The sequence below is a fragment of the Canis lupus genome, chromosome 14 (genome assembly GCF_011100685.1).
Source record: "Canis lupus familiaris isolate Mischka breed German Shepherd chromosome 14, alternate assembly UU_Cfam_GSD_1.0, whole genome shotgun sequence".
Lineage (NCBI taxonomy): Eukaryota > Metazoa > Chordata > Mammalia > Carnivora > Canidae > Canis > Canis lupus.
The window spans coordinates 18,511,436-18,528,887 of record NC_049235.1 but is presented as its reverse complement, the minus strand read 5'-3'; the positions used below and the strand labels follow the sequence as shown (position 1 = coordinate 18,528,887).

General features: G+C 41.5%; 1 long non-coding RNA gene across 2 annotated transcripts; it reads right to left on the bottom strand.

The window, feature by feature from the left end:
* Positions 1-2,929: 2,929 nt before the first annotated feature.
* LOC111098752 lies at positions 2,930-17,432 on the bottom strand. Of its 2 annotated transcripts, XR_005369374.1 has the most exons (4): positions 17,223-17,432; positions 16,022-16,105; positions 5,629-7,314; positions 2,930-5,377 (listed from the first exon to the last, which is right to left on the bottom strand). It is a non-coding gene; the product is annotated as an uncharacterized LOC111098752 (long non-coding RNA). The 2 variants fall into 2 exon arrangements; XR_005369373.1 differs by having other exon boundaries at positions 2,930-7,314.
* Between the last annotated feature and the right edge of the window lie 20 nt (positions 17,433-17,452).

Here is a 17,452-nt window from a genome sequence, read left to right as displayed (position 1 = left end):
CACTAGGTTTATCCTAATTTAATAAAAGAGGAAATGGAAGTATATGCATTTGATTACTGAAGGAAAAGACAATTTTTTCAATAAAGTACTTATGAGCCAATTTTCATTTTTTCAGAATATTCGTTTTTATGGAGTGAATCTAGACCTGAGTCAAGTCATAAAGGCATGTTTTACTGAATTTGAGACCCAACTACTTTTGAGGAGCTAGCTAGCAATCTTGAATCTCATCAAGAAAGCATTTGAAATTAGGGCTGCTTATGTGTGATTATTTTCATCCTGTCAGAATGGTCATTTCCTTAGAATCCAAATTATTCATTTAGTTTTTCTTTTTTAATCCATTATTCACCATCTTTCTTCCTCATCCCTCTAAAACTCTCTCCTCTATCATCCCTACCAAACTATGAAATAAGATGTAGTGACTTGTGAGTAGGAGGATGCTTGAGGTCTGCTTCACATACTACACTGTCACCGGTATATGAAATCCCACTATTCTCATGTTTTGGCTTGTTAGATTCAGAGTCTCACAGGTACAGAGATTTTACCTATTTCTAAAACTACCGTACATATAGTGGGTACTTTACACAGTATTTGACATAAAGTGGTGCCCAATAAGAGTTTGTTGAATGAATGCAACACTTTTTAAATTTCTTACCATGATTTAATAATGCAAATATATTCAGTAATAATATAGTCTGCATATCCATCACTAGAACCATCAAGGAACTTAGATGTCCACTATATGCCACAACCATGCTAGTCCCTTCTGCACAATGCACTTAGCAGCTATGATGAGGAATCATATTCCTGATGTTTGTCTGGGAGCAAGTATTATTTGGGGGAAGGGAAAGGATGTGTCTAAGGACACAGAGCAACTTGGGAGGGAGAATCATACAAGGGAAAGCTAATAATAATAATGGTTTCATTTACTGAGTTCTGACTGTGGAGCATTTATTCCATTTAACCTTCATGCCAACAATATGAGGTTATTTCCACTTCACAGATAAAGACTCTGAGGCTTATAGATGTTCAGGAACTTCCCCGAGGTCATGCGACCGATGTATGGCAAGGCTAAGCTTTGAAACAGTTTTCTGACCCTAAAGCCTTGTCTCTAGTTGCAATGTTTCTGGCCTTTACTTCCACAAGGGCAGAGGGTTCCTGGGACAGGGTGAGATGGGATTTGAAGCAAAGAGAAGTGTAAGCCAGTGTGCCACCAGACTAGCCTCCTCTACATCATAAGGTTGTTTAGAATACACTCTATTTAGGACAGAAGGTAATTAATACTCATAGAGTTTAATTATCCAGTTTTACTCTTTCTGACTGAAAGTCACTTGGAACAACCCAAGATACTAGACAACATTCTCACTCTTGGAGGCTTATAACTGAACCTTGGAATTTGTGTGGGAAATACCAGAGGTCCTGAGATAGAAAACTATTTTAGCAAATGTACTAGCCATAATGTGAGATTCTTATGTTTCCTACCGCTGAAGTTGACTCAACTGCTTACCTCAGCTGCTTCCCAGTCTTCTGAGAAAGCAATGGCAAATTCTAGAAAAGTTACATGTTAGGGCAGGGAGTACAAGGTGTCTCATGCAGTCTACACAGATTCTGAGGCCTTAAACCAAGCCAGCAAATGCCTGCATATGGAAGCAAACCCCCCAGAAGCAGAGAGGTCTGGCTTTCCACATAGTGGGGTGGCGAATTAGCCATGTCTAACGAACCAGTGGAGCTGGTCCCAGGAATTGGTTTCCCTGAAGGTTTGTGTCTGAAGAACCAGAGAGGGTGGGCTTTTGGAGGGAGAATGCAGAGAATAATGTGGTGTGTGTCATGGGTTCTAGTTCTTTACCTCAGCCCCATAGACTCTTATTTGAGCCCTGAGGAGGCAAAACCTAAAGGAAGAGTTTTCCTGAGAAACTCTGTGAGGCTGGAGGTAGGAGCCATACTGCTTAGGGCCTGGTGGCCAAGTAGGACAGTCAAGTAGGAAGAACTGTTTTCTCCATATTGGGGTTAGATGCAGCAGCATTTTCTCCTTCACAGATGGCTCTGGCCATGCTCATGTTAAGAACTGGTAACCTAGAAAGCATTCAGGACCCTTGATCCCAGACAAAGGCATCTGTGCTCACAGGTGGGCAGTGGCCATGGGACGGTAGTACCATTCAATGCCTTCAAAGGTGGCTGAAACCAACAGAGAAGCTATAGAAATACCACATGAAGATACTGGTTGTGGGCTTCCTTTAGATACCTTTGCAGCCTTCTGTGAATGAATTCCAAAGTTCCTGAGGATTCTGTGTTTAGAGATAGTTCAAAGAGCTAAATACCTTGAATGATGACTTCAAATGTGCCCACAAAGTCTTGTATTATCTAGAAAATGGAATTTTATGCTACTAAAAATAAGTTTTGAGAATCCCAGACCCACTCATGGAAAAATGACCTGGGACCCTCTCACTTTACCTTTCTTATCAGCGCCTACCCCCTTCTGTCATTCCAGCTTTTCTCCTTGTCCTTGGCTGTCCACACTCAGCTCTTTCCTGATGGTGGATGCACTGGGCTTCTCCCAATTCGACCTTTCTCTTTCTTGAACACTGTTGACTATGGATTACTCCACCCCTTCCCAATCTTGGCCCCTCTCAGAGGACCCCCATTCCTCTGCCTAGCTTTTCCCTGCCTCTCACAAGGAGAGTCAAACATATAGAGGAAAACTTTCCACACTAAGGTTTAGTGAAAGCAGACAGCAAGTAATTGAGACCCTCCACATAAAAGCAAAAAAACAGACATCTGTAGTTTACATGATACATGCTTCTAGGTTAAAGGACAGTATATTACAAACATAAATGACACTTTCAGAGAAGCATATTGTATATATTATAATTCCTAACATTGTAAAACAAGAATGTTAAAGTCCCCTAAAGAGAGAGGAGACCATCTGTGGGTTTATGACGTGAAGCAGATGGAACAGTATCTGAGAAGGGCTTAAGTTTCCGTTCCTGATATTGTCATCAATTCAATCATAACTTGAGCAGTCTGAGAAGGATGTTTTCAAATCCTAAGGTGACATAGTATTCAGGAGGCACCACAGAAATAATGGAGAATTCACCACAATGATTGAGCATCAGTTATGTTCCTGGCATACACATCATCCCATGTGTTGTCAAATGTTAACCCGTATCCTACCCAGGCAAAGCAGTTATGAGAACCAAACTTTTTCCCTCCTAGGTTTTCCCCTGATGTCGCTATTTCCAGTATTGTCTGGCACAAGAGTATTTCAAATCTTTTCCATAGTGTTCCAAGGTCTTGCAGTGGAAAGAATCATAAAGGAAGCGCATAATCTCACCCTTTCATCCAAAGGGAGTTTAGCTCTATAATACAAACTATTGTTGTCTTAAAGCACGACAGCTACCAACTCTACCACAGGCCTCTGAATGAGAACCCCAAGGGGCCTTGGAATCTGCGTTTTAACATATTCCACAGGTATTCTTTTGCACACTGAAATTCGAGAACAACCGTCCCAGAACATCTTAGTTTGCTATAAAAATATGAGAAAATGCTCCACAAACACTATGTTATTATGTTCCTCATATAATCTTAGAGGTTGAAAAGAATCAGAGTACTTGTTGTTTAGTTTGTGAATTTTTTTTTTTTAAGGAGTGAAAGATATGCTAAAAGTTGAGGAGGAAAGCTTGTATGATAAAGATCCCAGGAAATGAATTGTACATGTCCTCCAAAGGGGGATTAATTCAGTAGGACCTACACATTTTTACAACCTGGATTAAGCCCGTTCTTACGGCGTCATACAATTAGAATTTGTGAGAGCAGGATTACTTCACTGGGAAATCAAAGCAAAACAGCTTTCAAAATATCATATGTCTTTTCCCACAGGCATAATACACAAAAAAACGATTTAGGCAAATTCACCCAGTGGACACTGTTTATTACAACATACTTTCAGTAAAGCCTCTTTGGACTAGATCAGCTCATAGCAGCTTGACATGGAATGCCCAAACATTGGAACAGCTGCTCTATAAGTGAAATATCTTGTTACATTTTCATTAATCAACCAACTATTCAGAAGGTCCTGTCAGTGTGTCCCACAAACATACAAAGTCCCATAAAACTATTCAAAATCTGCTAAAAATCCAATGAACAATAATAGATATTTCTCCAAAGATGGTTCGCATTCAGTCACAAAGCCCTTTCCAACATCCTTTGTTCTGGTGTACAGAGTAAATTTAGCTTGCTTATTTATTTATTTATTTCACCTTGGACTACAGCTAGCCGCAAAAGCTCTTGAGTTCCCCGTAATAATCTGGACTGTTCCTTAGTTCTAGGTGGCCTACCAAGCCTCAGAGTAACATCTGATTTCTCCTGCACCAAATGGTCTCACCATCCATCTCCAAATCCAAAAGATTTAGGTTGCTGTTAAAGAAGGCTCCTGGGAAGATGAGGTTTGACTACCCAGGTGATCCAATTTACCCCTAAGCTTTCCTGAGAAAAAAATCTGAACGCACTGACCACTAGCCAAGCCAGATCTAGTCCCTCCTTTTCTGCCTTTCAAAGTAATTGTAACCAAATGCAGAAATCCCTAACAAGAGCTTCGTGGATGGGCTTCATCAATTCCATAAAATGCTTGAGATTGTGTGTGAAGATTTTAAATGTGCATATCCAGTTCCCCAAGGAGATTGTCCACACCTTCCTACAGTTTTTTCAAAAGGGTCCATGACATTAAAGTTTATGGCATTCACATCTGAAGTTCAAACATAATAGGACTGAGTTAGAACCTACCCCTTATGCTTATTGACTTACTCTTAGTTTGAGCATTCACTTCTTTGTGTCATGGGTACTACCCATGTACTCAGAAAAAGGTAAGTAGCTTGCCTTCTGTATCAGTCAGGAATTGGCTTTGCCCGCTGGTAACACAGATCCTGTCACAGTGGCTTAAACAAATTAGGGATTTATTCTTTCTTGTAAAAGAAATCTGGGAAGGGAAACCCAGAGTCTTTATGCAACCGCCGAGACTCCATTAGAGACACAGGCTACTTCTCCCTTCCTGCTCTGACATCCTCAGGACCTAGCTGTGTACTAGTCAAGAGAGCTGCCATCTGTCTGTTTTCCTTTTAAGGAACTTTCCTAGATGTCCCACCAAATAAATTTACTTTACATCCTTATTAGCCAGAACTTAGCAACAAGGGAGGTAGAGAAGTAAAAGCTTCATAGGCAACTTGCATCCCCATATGCCCCCAAATCAGGTTTTTATTATTAAGAAAGAAGAGTAAAACATGTTCAGTAGGCAACTAGCAGTCTTCTTTATCTTTTATGAGAACAGATGTTAATGAAGTGCCTATTTTCTGCTTAGGTTTCCTCAGGAAGAAATTCTTTGTAGCACCTATTCATTCAAGAAAGCAGAAACGTGTCTATGAAATACACTGTTCTACGTGTTTGTGAATCTCTCTCTCCCTGTCTCTCCACCATAGTCTTTCTCACAAGCTGGCACCTGCTCACAGCCACACGTACAACACACACACACACACACACACACACACACACACACAGGTGCCCAGCACTGCCAGAGCACTTGAAGCTGATTCAAGAACTGCTGACAGACCCTGCATCCGCGTTCACCTGCCCCCAGCGCACCTGCCCTCACGCGGCATTCCACCTGCTGCCACACACAACACTGGATGAAGAAGGGGAGACTCCCCTCCTCCTGCTGCTCTGTTTCTCAGTGTTGAAGAAAAATGAGCAAAGAACCCGTCTGTGCCACTGGAGAATTTCCTTTGCTGTGCTCAGCCTTTCCTTGGATCCTCCTGAGCTTTATGAGTCGAGTTCACTTTCCTCAAACCCACTTCAGCCGATTTGTAGGATGGGATTGGGATCCCGAACTCTGGATCTCTTTCCGTAGTCTACCTCACTTACTGGGGTTTACATGGTAGACCAGATGGGCTGCTTTGCTGTCTTTTGTGAGAAAACACCCAGAACCTCATTTATCTTTCTTCCCCTTGAAGGATTCTGATTTATTACCCAGAATGAGTTCTCAAGATGACATCAGCCCGTCCTTGGGAGCACCGTGCACGTGTCCTCCAGGGGTCAGAGGGGACAGGAGTGTTCTAAGGCCAAATATTTCTGGGTCCTAGAACAAATCACTTCTGCTCACTAAGCCCGTTTCCCTGTCAGTAAAATGGCAGTGATCGTGTCTGCTCCAAAGATGGGGAAATGAAGCTCTTTCCCCTGAGCAGCAGTATTTTCCACTAATGGTTTCATCCTTGTGGCCGCCCCGCGGGAAGGGAGCAGCCCGAGTGCGAGCAGGCCCGGGCCGCGGAATCTGCGCTGCAGAGTTTCACTTCCAGTCCTTGGAAGCAGGGGGGCTTCGGGCTCTGCCAGGGAAGGGGGCCCAGTCCGCTGGGCGAAGGACAGACGGGTTCCGACCCCCACGGATGGTTGTCCTGTCCTCGGGGCCAAGACGCGGCGGCTGGAGGGTGAGCGCTGAGCCCCCAGAGCTGCGGCTCGGGAGGAAGCGGTGCCCGGGAGGTGCTCAGGGACAGGCGCGACGGCCCGCGTCCAGGATGGGCTCTCTGCGTGGTTTTCCGCCCTGAGAACGGTGTGCATAAGGGTCCCAGGGGCCGCATGGAGGGGGCTCTTTAAAAACAACTCAACTGCAAGCCGGAGATGCTGCGGCTGAGCAGGCTCTGCCCTCGGCCTGCCGAGAGCACAGCCCTGTCTGGCTTCCTGCGAAGCTGCTCGGGGCCCAACATCTTCTCTCCGGATCCTCTTCTCAGCAGCGGCCACAGCAGTAAATCTTCAGAGAGGCCTCATTAGGCAAGTTCCTTTTTGAACTCCCTCCACCCTCCAGACCTCTCGAAACCACCACTGCCATTCTAGCATGTTATTATTTTTTCCTCCTAAGCTTGCATTTTCCTCGATCCTGGCACCTAGGCCTCCCCACACGGCTCTCTCTTTCCTTCACGGACTCTTCTCTAGCTGGAACCCCTCCAAAGGGTGTGTTCGTGCAATCAAAAACTTCCCTTTTTGTTTTATCGCATCACTGAACATACCAGATAAGGCCCAGCAAAGGGAGAGAGGGAGGGCTCCGGCTGGTTGGACTGGGGGCGGTGTGGCGGTGGGGGGCAGGTGAAGGGGGCACAGGAAGAAAGCAGAGGAAATCTTCACTTCAGCTCTGAGGACCATGTAGGGACAGCAAACAGACACATGGGTGTCTGGTGTGGCCTCTCCCCATCCGACCCCTCTCAGGAAGGCCACCTCTCAGGAAGCTGCACGCCCGCATTCAAACCTGCAGCCGATGACAGTCCAAGACCTGAAAAGAGCCTGTAGAACAAACCAGACACAAGATACAGTAAAACACAGATCCCAGGGCATTAAATAGTTAATTTTCAGCAAACCCAAAATTGCATTTCCATCATGTGCAAGCAGTCAGCTGCTATTGTAGGTCACCGAGATACAACGCATTATTTCTACAGTTTGTGGAAAACATTAGGCAGCTGTAATAAAGTCAATGGTATTTCCTTCCTTACTGAAACATGACTTCAGTAAATCCCTGTTTAAATTTTTTCCCCTTTCTAAACATTTCTCTCCATCTGCACGATAAGTCAATAAAAGAAATTAAAAGTTAAAATGCCTAATGAAATTTTATCAGGCATGAAATGGCATTTAAACCAGAGTTGCCACCCGGGCTTAGATGGATGAAAGCTGACCCGAACTTGAGGGGTTTATAAAAAGCAGGGGGAGGGTAACAGCAAGTTTCAGTGGCCTTTATGTATTGCAGCCACTGAAAAAGAAAATCATTCCAGAGAGGCATTCCATGAAACCGAGACTCGCGGAGCAGTTAAGATTTTTACAGGAGGTACATCATTTCTGTAAACCTCCACATTCTTTCAGGCCGCCATTCGTTTTTTTCTCATATTCACTTCTTTGCGCCCACATGCTTGTTTTGAAATCAATCTTCATCTGTGTAGTCTGTCATGATCCCAGGAAGAGTGGCAGGAAGAAAGCCTGAGAACTTTAAGAAGAAGCAACAGATGGGAAGGGTAGAGGACTTAATCTTTCTTAGAGATGAGCATTGGGATGTGCCATGTAGACTCAGAAGGAGTTTTAAATAAATGGGCATGGGGCCGGGGCCGGGGATGGGAAATCATTCTCCCTTATATAAAATTATTTTAATAATTATGTATTACTGCATACTTAGGACATAACAGACATCTCATTTTCATAGGAGTCTGAAAAGAAGCCATTCAATGCGTGTGAGGATAGTTCTCAGATTTAACAATTTAAAAGATTAAACTTCTTTGAAAACAAATCCCAGAGTCATCCTTCATGCAGAACATCCACTGAAGTCAAGAGGCATTCCATCTAGGAAGGGACAGCAGTGGCAGACTCTAATTGGAGAGCATATTCAGAATTTTCCAGAAATATCCTATAGTTTGTAGCCAGAGGGCTGTGTCACAAAGTGGTTGGCCTTGCTGATTGTCTTGGTGGAAGGAAGCTGTTGTCCAGCCTGCAGAGCAAGGAGAGGCACTCTATCCATTTCTAATGGCTCTGAAAATCAGCATGGGACAGTGGTTTTCTCACACGGTGTTCCATTCAGCTGCCCTTGAAAAGCCAGCTGCCAGAGTGCTGAGCCCGAGCAATGTGGAAGAGAGAATCCTTGCCTCTATCTGCACACCGGCCATCAGGTAGGCAGGGAACTATGTTTGTCAGCCGGGGGCAGCGTCACAGCACCAACAGGATTATGAATGCATCCTACCAGCACGCACCTACACTGACAGTATTAAAATTCCCTTACTTCAGACAAGGTGATACAATTTTCAAGTATTTGCACAGCTTTCAGTGTCTCCCAAGTTTTTTAAATCATCCAAGAAATCTGGGTCTGCAAGTCCACAGAGAATGTGTTTACTTTTATTTTTTTTAAAATCCTGGTTTTCTGTAACAACAAAACAATTTGCCCTAATTTTTCAAACTTCTGCCTTACCAGGCTAACCCCAGAAATCCTGTAGTATTGGAGGCTCTATGACACTGAAACACACAAAACACTTCCAACAGCGTGCTTGGTAATATTTGGAGGGACAGTTGACCCCGATAAAAAGAGTTGCAAATTCTATGCAACAGGTCTGCACAGTTCCAAGGATGGGGAGCCCTCAAGATCTGCAGCTATGCATGAGTCTCCAGTGTTTACAGCCCAGCCACCAAAGCCCAAACAAGGCTCTTACCAGACTAGGTGGGAGCAGAACGCCTGAGCTGTTGCAGGCTGCAGGGGAGATTCATGACTTACCCTGACAACTAAAAGGCAGAGAAATAGGTCTGACACAGCAAAACTCCGACTTAGGGAAATGCTTTCATGATGGATGCATCACGCAGACTGTGAGGCAACAGTGGAGGTGGAAACAACACCAAGACAGACCAACAGAGGAGACAAAAGGGTGTGCGTGGTGTGGAGAGGACTGCTGGCAAGTCGGCCATTTCTGTCGCATCTGCCACAGGTGGGGACCCTGCAGTAGCAGCAGGGCGAAGCGACATCTTGTGGACCAGATGCTTGCATAATATTGGGGCCTTTTTTAAGAAAAAAAATTCAATGACATATAAAATTATGTATTGATGTGAAGATTTATTTAGAAGGGGCCCAGGCAGGGGAAGGGCCCTGAGGTTTAAGCTTCATTGGCTTCCCAATAGCCCAATAGGCCCACCACTGGTAACAGTATCTTTCTCCTACAAGACGGATGCTGCATGAACACAGCTCCAGTCGGTTGTGCAATGGCCAGACTAATGAGGGGCTATGTCTTTGCAGGAGGAGGTCTGCTACAGTTTTACAAAGATTCATGTTCTGTTAACATTTCCATAAGGTTACCTCTTCATAAGGTTACCTCTTCATCATGTCTTTCCAACTGACAGGGTGGGCACTTGATCTTGAATTTGACTCCCAGCCGTTATCTCAACCCCAGGATTATTTTTATTAAAAGGACATGCAGATTTGGGCTGTTAAGGGCTAGATCAGATCCCCTGAGCACACAGAGAGATCATCTGAGGCTTTGTGGTGAAGTCTTTCATGAGACTCTGTATTCTTTTGTGTTCTCCCTCCCTGTAATCTTCTCCCCAGGGATCACAGTATGATCCAAACAGTCACTTGCCACTAATACAACTTCTGATCAGTAAAGTTGATTCAAAATCAGAGTCAACTTCAAGCAATTTGGAGATCTAAACTAGTCATTTTAAGCAGCAATTTAGAGGATGTGAATGCAAAACCAGTCTAAAAAACATTAAAAGGAGATACCATTGGAAATAACTGGCCCTTCATGGATGAAGACCTCAAATGTCATTAAAAAGGATAAAAAAAAATAATGGAAAAGATTTTTAAGCAAGGCTCTGTCAACCTAATGTCTTATTTCGTGGTAGAGACAGTCTAACTTTATTAGTCTTAATTTAATTATTTATCTCAGATGAAATCTGTGGGATGGTGGGTCCCATAACCTTCTACACTCTCAGACCAACTGTGTTTTACTGGTTGATTCCAGGAGGAAAATACAGCAAATTTCTTCTAAATCTTTCCATTCTGCTTTCATTTATTGACTCAATAGGATTAACAGTTAAAGAATCCACTCCCCTTCAATCCAACAGCAGCAGGAAAATCTTGATGCTGCAACTGCCTTTGATATTAATATTCTTTTTTTTAAGATTTTATTTATTTATTCATGAGAGACATAGGGAGAAAGAGAGGCAGAGACATAGGCAGTGGGAGCCCAACGCGGAACTCGATCCTGGGACTCCATTCCAGGACTCCAGGATCACGCCCTGGGCGGAAGGCAGGCGCTAAACCGCTGAGCCACCCAGGCATCCCTGATATTAATACTCTAACATTTTATGAACTAGAAAGTGGCAAATAAGCTTTTTTTTTTTTTTTTTTTTTTTGAGGAAAATTAGACCGAAGGTCCCTAGAGAGGGGTTTTGAGCTGGATGGACACAAGTGAGACAGTTAACTCCCTTCTACACAAAGCTGGTTGCCTGGAAGGTTAGTCCCCAGAGCTGGTGTGGCCAGTGGTCATAACAATGCTATCAGAATAACTGTCTCTTCCAAAAGGAATTGAGGCATCATTCCAGGGCAACACAACACATTTCCCACATTACAGAAAGAATCATAAAATTGTCAAAATTGCTATGACTGTTACCTATCAATACATGCAAAGTCTATGTTTCTTTTCATTAATTCAACTAACATTTGTTCAGAGATTAGTTTATGTCAGACACAGGTATGTAGAGATGCTTTTGAGGAACTTAAAATACATTATATATATATATATATATATGTGTATTTACCTCTCACATATTTACCACACAGATACCATACCTTCCTACACACAGACACACACACACACACACACACACACACACGCAATTGGTTATTTCCAGCTATTTTAACTATCTCTTACAAACCCAAGAACCTCTGAGTCACTTGAGGAGGCAAAACATGTCACAAAAGTTTAATGAAAAGAAATCATGAATTCATAGGAGAAGCCTTTGGGCCCCACACAGAACCCATGTGCTCTTCTCTCACAATTCCAACAAGCTCAATTATCTCATGTCCAATATAGCAGTTTACAAAATAAAAGGCCAATACCAACAGGAGGGGAGAGAAGCTATTAAATGAACACAGGAAGTAAAAAGTATAATAATTTTGCCCAGGGACAAACAAAACTACATCCTCAATAATGCGTGAATTACCAGGCGAGATTAAATTTGTTCAACATATCCCGTTATGAAGACAAGGAAGTGTACAATTCATTTTAGAAAAAATATTTTGTTTTTAAGCTGGTACTTTGTTACATTTCTTCAATAGTACTGCTAAACAGATGAGCTGCTATTATGCAAAGACATTTGTCACATTTATCAAGTTTTGTCTGTCACTAGTTTAGGGAATGAAAATTATAGATAGGAAAATAATTATAGGGTGGTAAGTGTGATATAATATACACTTCTTCCACTGTGAAAATACTCTAGCAAAACAAAATTTTGTGTCCCAAAGAAATCCTTTGGTGACAGGGTAGGGAGGTTTCGTCCATTCAAAAGACAAGGCTCAGGCTCTGTCTTCAGCATAAATCCCCTTGATTTGTGACATAATAGTTTGCATGACTAATGTTTTTGATTCCTCATTTCTATGGACTGAACTGGTGAAAGTGATTCTATAACACTTGGAATTCCCAAGACCTAAAAGTGAGCTTTTTGCCATTTCAAATACAACCTGCACAACCTGTTTTCAAAGCCTCTGAAGTGAGGTGATCCCTTGCACCAGGAAACCATGGGAGAGCAAGATAACTTGACAATCTGAAAAGTATTGCTGTTCAGTAATGCCGCCCACTTGCCTCCCATGGTGCTGGAGACCTGGTATTTGTGACCTCCATGACAAATTACACACATCATAGACACGAAGTGCTTCATTTAAGGGGTTCGTTTTGCAAGAGAACATGAAAGCAAGACCTTATAATGAATTCTTAGGATACTTAAGGCTTAAAAGCAACTGATGTAAATTATTATAAGAAGCAAAGGGATGCTTCCAGAATATGTACAAGTGTTCAGAGTAATTACATGAGAAAAAGTTCCTCTCTCAGTATTTCCAAATTCGACAACTCTATGAAGAGTATAGTAAAAGCTGGAGGTTGTGCGCCATCTGATTTCAAGATTTAGAATAAAGCTATACAAATTAAGCCCATGTGGTATTTGTGTAAGAATAAACAGAAGACAGTGAGAAATAGATCAACACATATAACTGATTAATTTTTGACAAAGATTACTCAATGTAGGAAAATAGTCTTCTCAATAAATGGCTTAAGAAAAATTGATGTCCATATGCAAAAATCATATGGTCTTTACCACCATATACAAAAATTAATTCAAAATGGTTCATCAGCATAGATGCTAATACTATAAAACTTCTTGGGGGAAAAAAAGAATGGGTAAAAATGTTACCTTGATTAGGCAAAGATTTCTTAGGACATAGAAATCATGAACCATGAAAGAAAAAAATTGGTAAACTGGACTTCATTAAGTCACTTCATTAAAAATGACTCCTCTTTGAAACACAGCATTAAGAAAATTAAAAAGCAAGGCAAAGACTGGGAAAAATATTTACAAATTACAAATCTGATAAAGGACTTGTATCAAGATATATAAAAGAATGCTCAAAACTTATAAGAAAGCAAACCATCCAATTAAAAAAATAGGCAAAAGAATTGAATAAACAATTCACTAAAGAAATATAAATATGGCTAAAAAGAATTAAAAATATGGCAAATAAGCATATGAAAAGATGCTCAATGTCATTAGTCATTGCAGAAATACAAGTAGTATCACAAACCATGATGTGGCTCTCAGAGTGGCTAAATTTTTTTTAAAGATGTATTTATTTATTTATTTATTTATTTGAGAGACAGAGAGCAGGGGGAGGGGCAAAGGGAGAGGGAAAAGGGGAGAAACAGACGCCCAGCTGAGCGAGGAGCCCAGTGTGGAGCTCTACTAGGGGCTCCACTCAGGGCTTAATCTCATGACCTTGAGATCATGACCTGAGCTGAAATGAGGAGTCAGTTGCTTAATCAACTCAGCCTTCCAGAAGCCCCTAGAGTGTCTAAACTTTTAAAATATCAAGTGTTGAAGCTTCGGAATAACTGAACTTCTCATACAGTACTGGTAGGAATGTAAAATGACACAGCCATGTCTAAATGAGTTTAGCAGTTAAAGATTAAATTTAAACACAAACTTACCATATAATGTAGGAATTCCATTTCTAGAAATTTACCTAGAGAAATAACATACCTCCAACAAAAACCTATATATAAATGTCAACAACAGGGTATTTATAGCCACCATAAACTGGAAACAACCTAAATACTCAATAACTGGTGAATGTATAAACAAATTTTGGTACCTCCATACAATAGAATACTACTCTATAATAAAATATATCAAACTACTGATATGCACAATGGTGTGAATCTCAAGAGCTTTGTGGTGAGTAAAAGCCGGATTCAAAGGCTTCCTACTACATTATTTCATGCTTCTGAACTTAGCCTCTTTAACATAATTAAAATTGCCATATAACAGAGGCATATTACAGACTTCCAGATTTTTGTGTGCATTTTCTATTTGGTCAAACTCATAGTTGTTGTTTTCTCCTCAATTAAACTGTTTATCAATGGAAATTAAAGAGCTTCTCCTGAAATTTAACCAAAAGCTTTTTACCATTGGATGCTCAGTGCTTAAAACTAGTTTTTGGCCAGTTTAGACAGCCTCTCTCTCTCCACTTTGAAAATGGCCTAACTTCCATCTTGCTTCTGAGTCTAATCCCATCAAAGAAGACAAATGGGGACAATATGATTGATAAGGTTCTAGAAGAAAGGAACTTGAGAATTGATAAGAAAGATGGTAGCTGGTACCAAACTGGAACTTCACAATTTAGAATGGAAAGATCTGCTGTGATGGTGGTACCTGTCACCCACCAAATCTTCAGTGAACTATGCATTTGTAGTTAATGTGTTATACAATTTAACCCATTTCTACAAGGCATCTAAGCACTTAGTCCTTCTTCAAAGTAGAAGTAGAGGAAAATGAAAGTCACCACTATGGTACAGTCATATGCAATTATAAGAATGACACAATTTGCTTCTCTAAATTATTTTGAGAATTAAATAAGACATTGAAATAGCTTGTATAATACCAGGCACTCAATATATGTTTACCAAGCTTTTATTTCCTTTCACTTCCTTTAGGAAAAGGAGAATATTTTTAGAAGTGGAAAAACCTCAGAGTTTATCTTGTCCAGTGTTTTAACTTTACAAATGAGAAAACCAGACTCAATGAGACTAAGTGTATTGTCAAGCTTACCCAGAGTTAGAAGTTCAACTTCCAGTTTACACACATATTTTTCCTAAAGCAACACATATTTTTCCTAAAGTACCTGCCTTCAATTGCTCCGAGTAGCAGAGCCTGGGAAAGATTGAGGGAGAAGAGGTTTGCTCTATATATTCAGGGATTGTGGACTACTTTGCTTCAGGCTCTATGTTTGCTTTGGCTATTTTCATTTATTTTTTACTTCAAGAATGAGAGGCAATCTCCTTAGAGATTGCCAGATTTAGCAAATAAAACACAGTGCACACAATAAGATTTGGGCTTCGGATAAACAATGTATAGTTTTAGTCCCATGAAATATTTAGAACATAATACTGGCAACTTATCTGCCAACGCTATTAGAAATCAAACAACAGGTAGCTCACAACTGTAAAGATTTTTTTTTTTACCTTAAAGCAAATAAACAATGATAAAATGGTCCTGCATAAATCTTAGCTTCATAACCGTTTCTTCCCCATGAACATTTTTCCTCACCTAGGATCAGGACCACTATAATGAACAGACTCTGTGGCCGAGGCTGAATCTGCTGGGGATGGTGATAGGGCAGGAAAGAGCTGATGAAATTCCTGAGCAGCCTGGGGAAGACATGTTTTGCTAAACAGGAATACCTAATTGTTTCCAGACAGACCAGAATTCAAATCCGTCTCTCTCTTACTAGCTGTGTGGCTCTATGACTTTGGGCAGGTTACTTAAACTCCACCACACCCACCCACCCCTGGAGTCTGCAAAATAAGGATACCTTAAGATTTTCTGAAGATCAAATATGATAATAGGAAGAAGGCACTGTGATCACTGTGCCTAGAATATAATAGCTACTCTTATAATTATCATGTCTTAAACGGTACATACATGTTTTATATACTTTTCTATGCATTTGGTATAGTTCACAATAAAAATTGTTTAAGCAAAATTGCTAGATGAGAGGTAGAGTGGTGAGGGCCTTGAAAGCCAAAATATAGAGTTTGGATGCTAAATTTTATCTTGTAGTTATAGAGGAACCATTGCTATCTACACAGTATTTGGGGTCCTGAATCCAGGAACCTCTCTAAGTTCCCTTTAAAAAACTACCTGGAAAATGGTGTAGCATATGCTTTCCAAGCACACCTAAACCAACACAGGGTGAACTGACCTGCCTCCTAAGCGTCTTCGGCTGCTCCCTCTGCTCCGATCTTGACAGAGAAGGAAATAAGAAGTTGCAACTCTTCCCATTGATCTACATTGTGGTGTATGAGAAATTAACAGGCATCAGACACAACCAGGAATAATTCCTATCCATCACTTATTTATTAGCAAGATGGCCTCATCCAAATCAATCAACTCTTTCTGAGGTCTGTACAATAGGGATAATATCAGGGTAAGGTCTCAGAATTAAGACTCTAGAGATTACCTGTTATAGGAGATGCTCAGTATCTGTATTTTTATTTCCACTTTGTTAGAACACTACCCTTAAGTTTTATGAGTCATAGATCCCTGAAGTGCTCTTTCTCACACCCATCATAAAAGTCTTGTGGGGCGCCTGGGTGGCTCAGTCAGTTGAGTTCTGACTCTTGATTTCGGCTTGGGTCATGATCTCGGGGTCATGAGATCGGCCCCATATGGGGCTCCCGCTCCACAGGGAGTCTGCTGGGGAATTCTCTCTCCTTCTCCTTCTGCCCTACCCCCAGCTCACACACTTTCCAAATAAATAAATAAATAAATGAAATCTTTAAAAAATAAAATAAAAATCTTGAGACTCGGTTTCAGAAGACTGCCCAAAATTGAGGACCAGTCATTTAGGCCAACATTGTTTAGAAAATTCTCACGGGATCCCTGAGTGGCTCAGCGGTTTAGTGCCTGCGGTGGGCTCAGGGGGTGATTCTGGAGTCCTGGGATCCAGTCCCACATCTGGCTCCCTGCATGGAGCCCGCTTCTCCCTCTGCCTGTGTTTCTGCCTCTCTCTCTCTCTCTCTCTCTCTCTCTCCCCGTGTCTCTCATGAATAAATAAATAAAATCTTTAAAAAAAAAAAGAAAATTATTTTACCACAGGCACCTGGGTGTCTCAGTCCGTTAAGCATCCAACTCTTGATTTTAGCTCAGGTCATGATCTTAGGGTTGTGAGATCAAGTCCCCATTGGGACTCTGCACTGGGCATGGAGCCTGCTTAAGATTCTCTCTCTCATCGCTTCTCGGCCTTTTGGCTAAGATCAAGTGAAGAATCTCCCTCTCCCTCTGCCCCTCACCCCCCCCCCCATCATGAGCACATGCTTGCTCTTTCTAAAGAAAAAAAGAAAAGAGAATTGTTTAACCAAAATATCTTAGACAGTTGACACCTGAGTGAGTCAGATTCTTACTCAGCCTTCCATTTGATGCTGTGTAGGCTGCAGTCCTAAGGTTCACCCTTCCCTTGCTCATGCCTTTAGAACCTGCAGATATGTGTTATCTGCTCCTTCTGTTTGGTTAACTTCAAGAGCTTCTAATCTTTTTATAACCAGTTCTGTTGGCTGTTATCTGGATTTCTTGTAGTGCCTTGTCTATTGTACAGTTTAACAGACCTCCACCCTGTTGCCTGGCAATCAGAAGA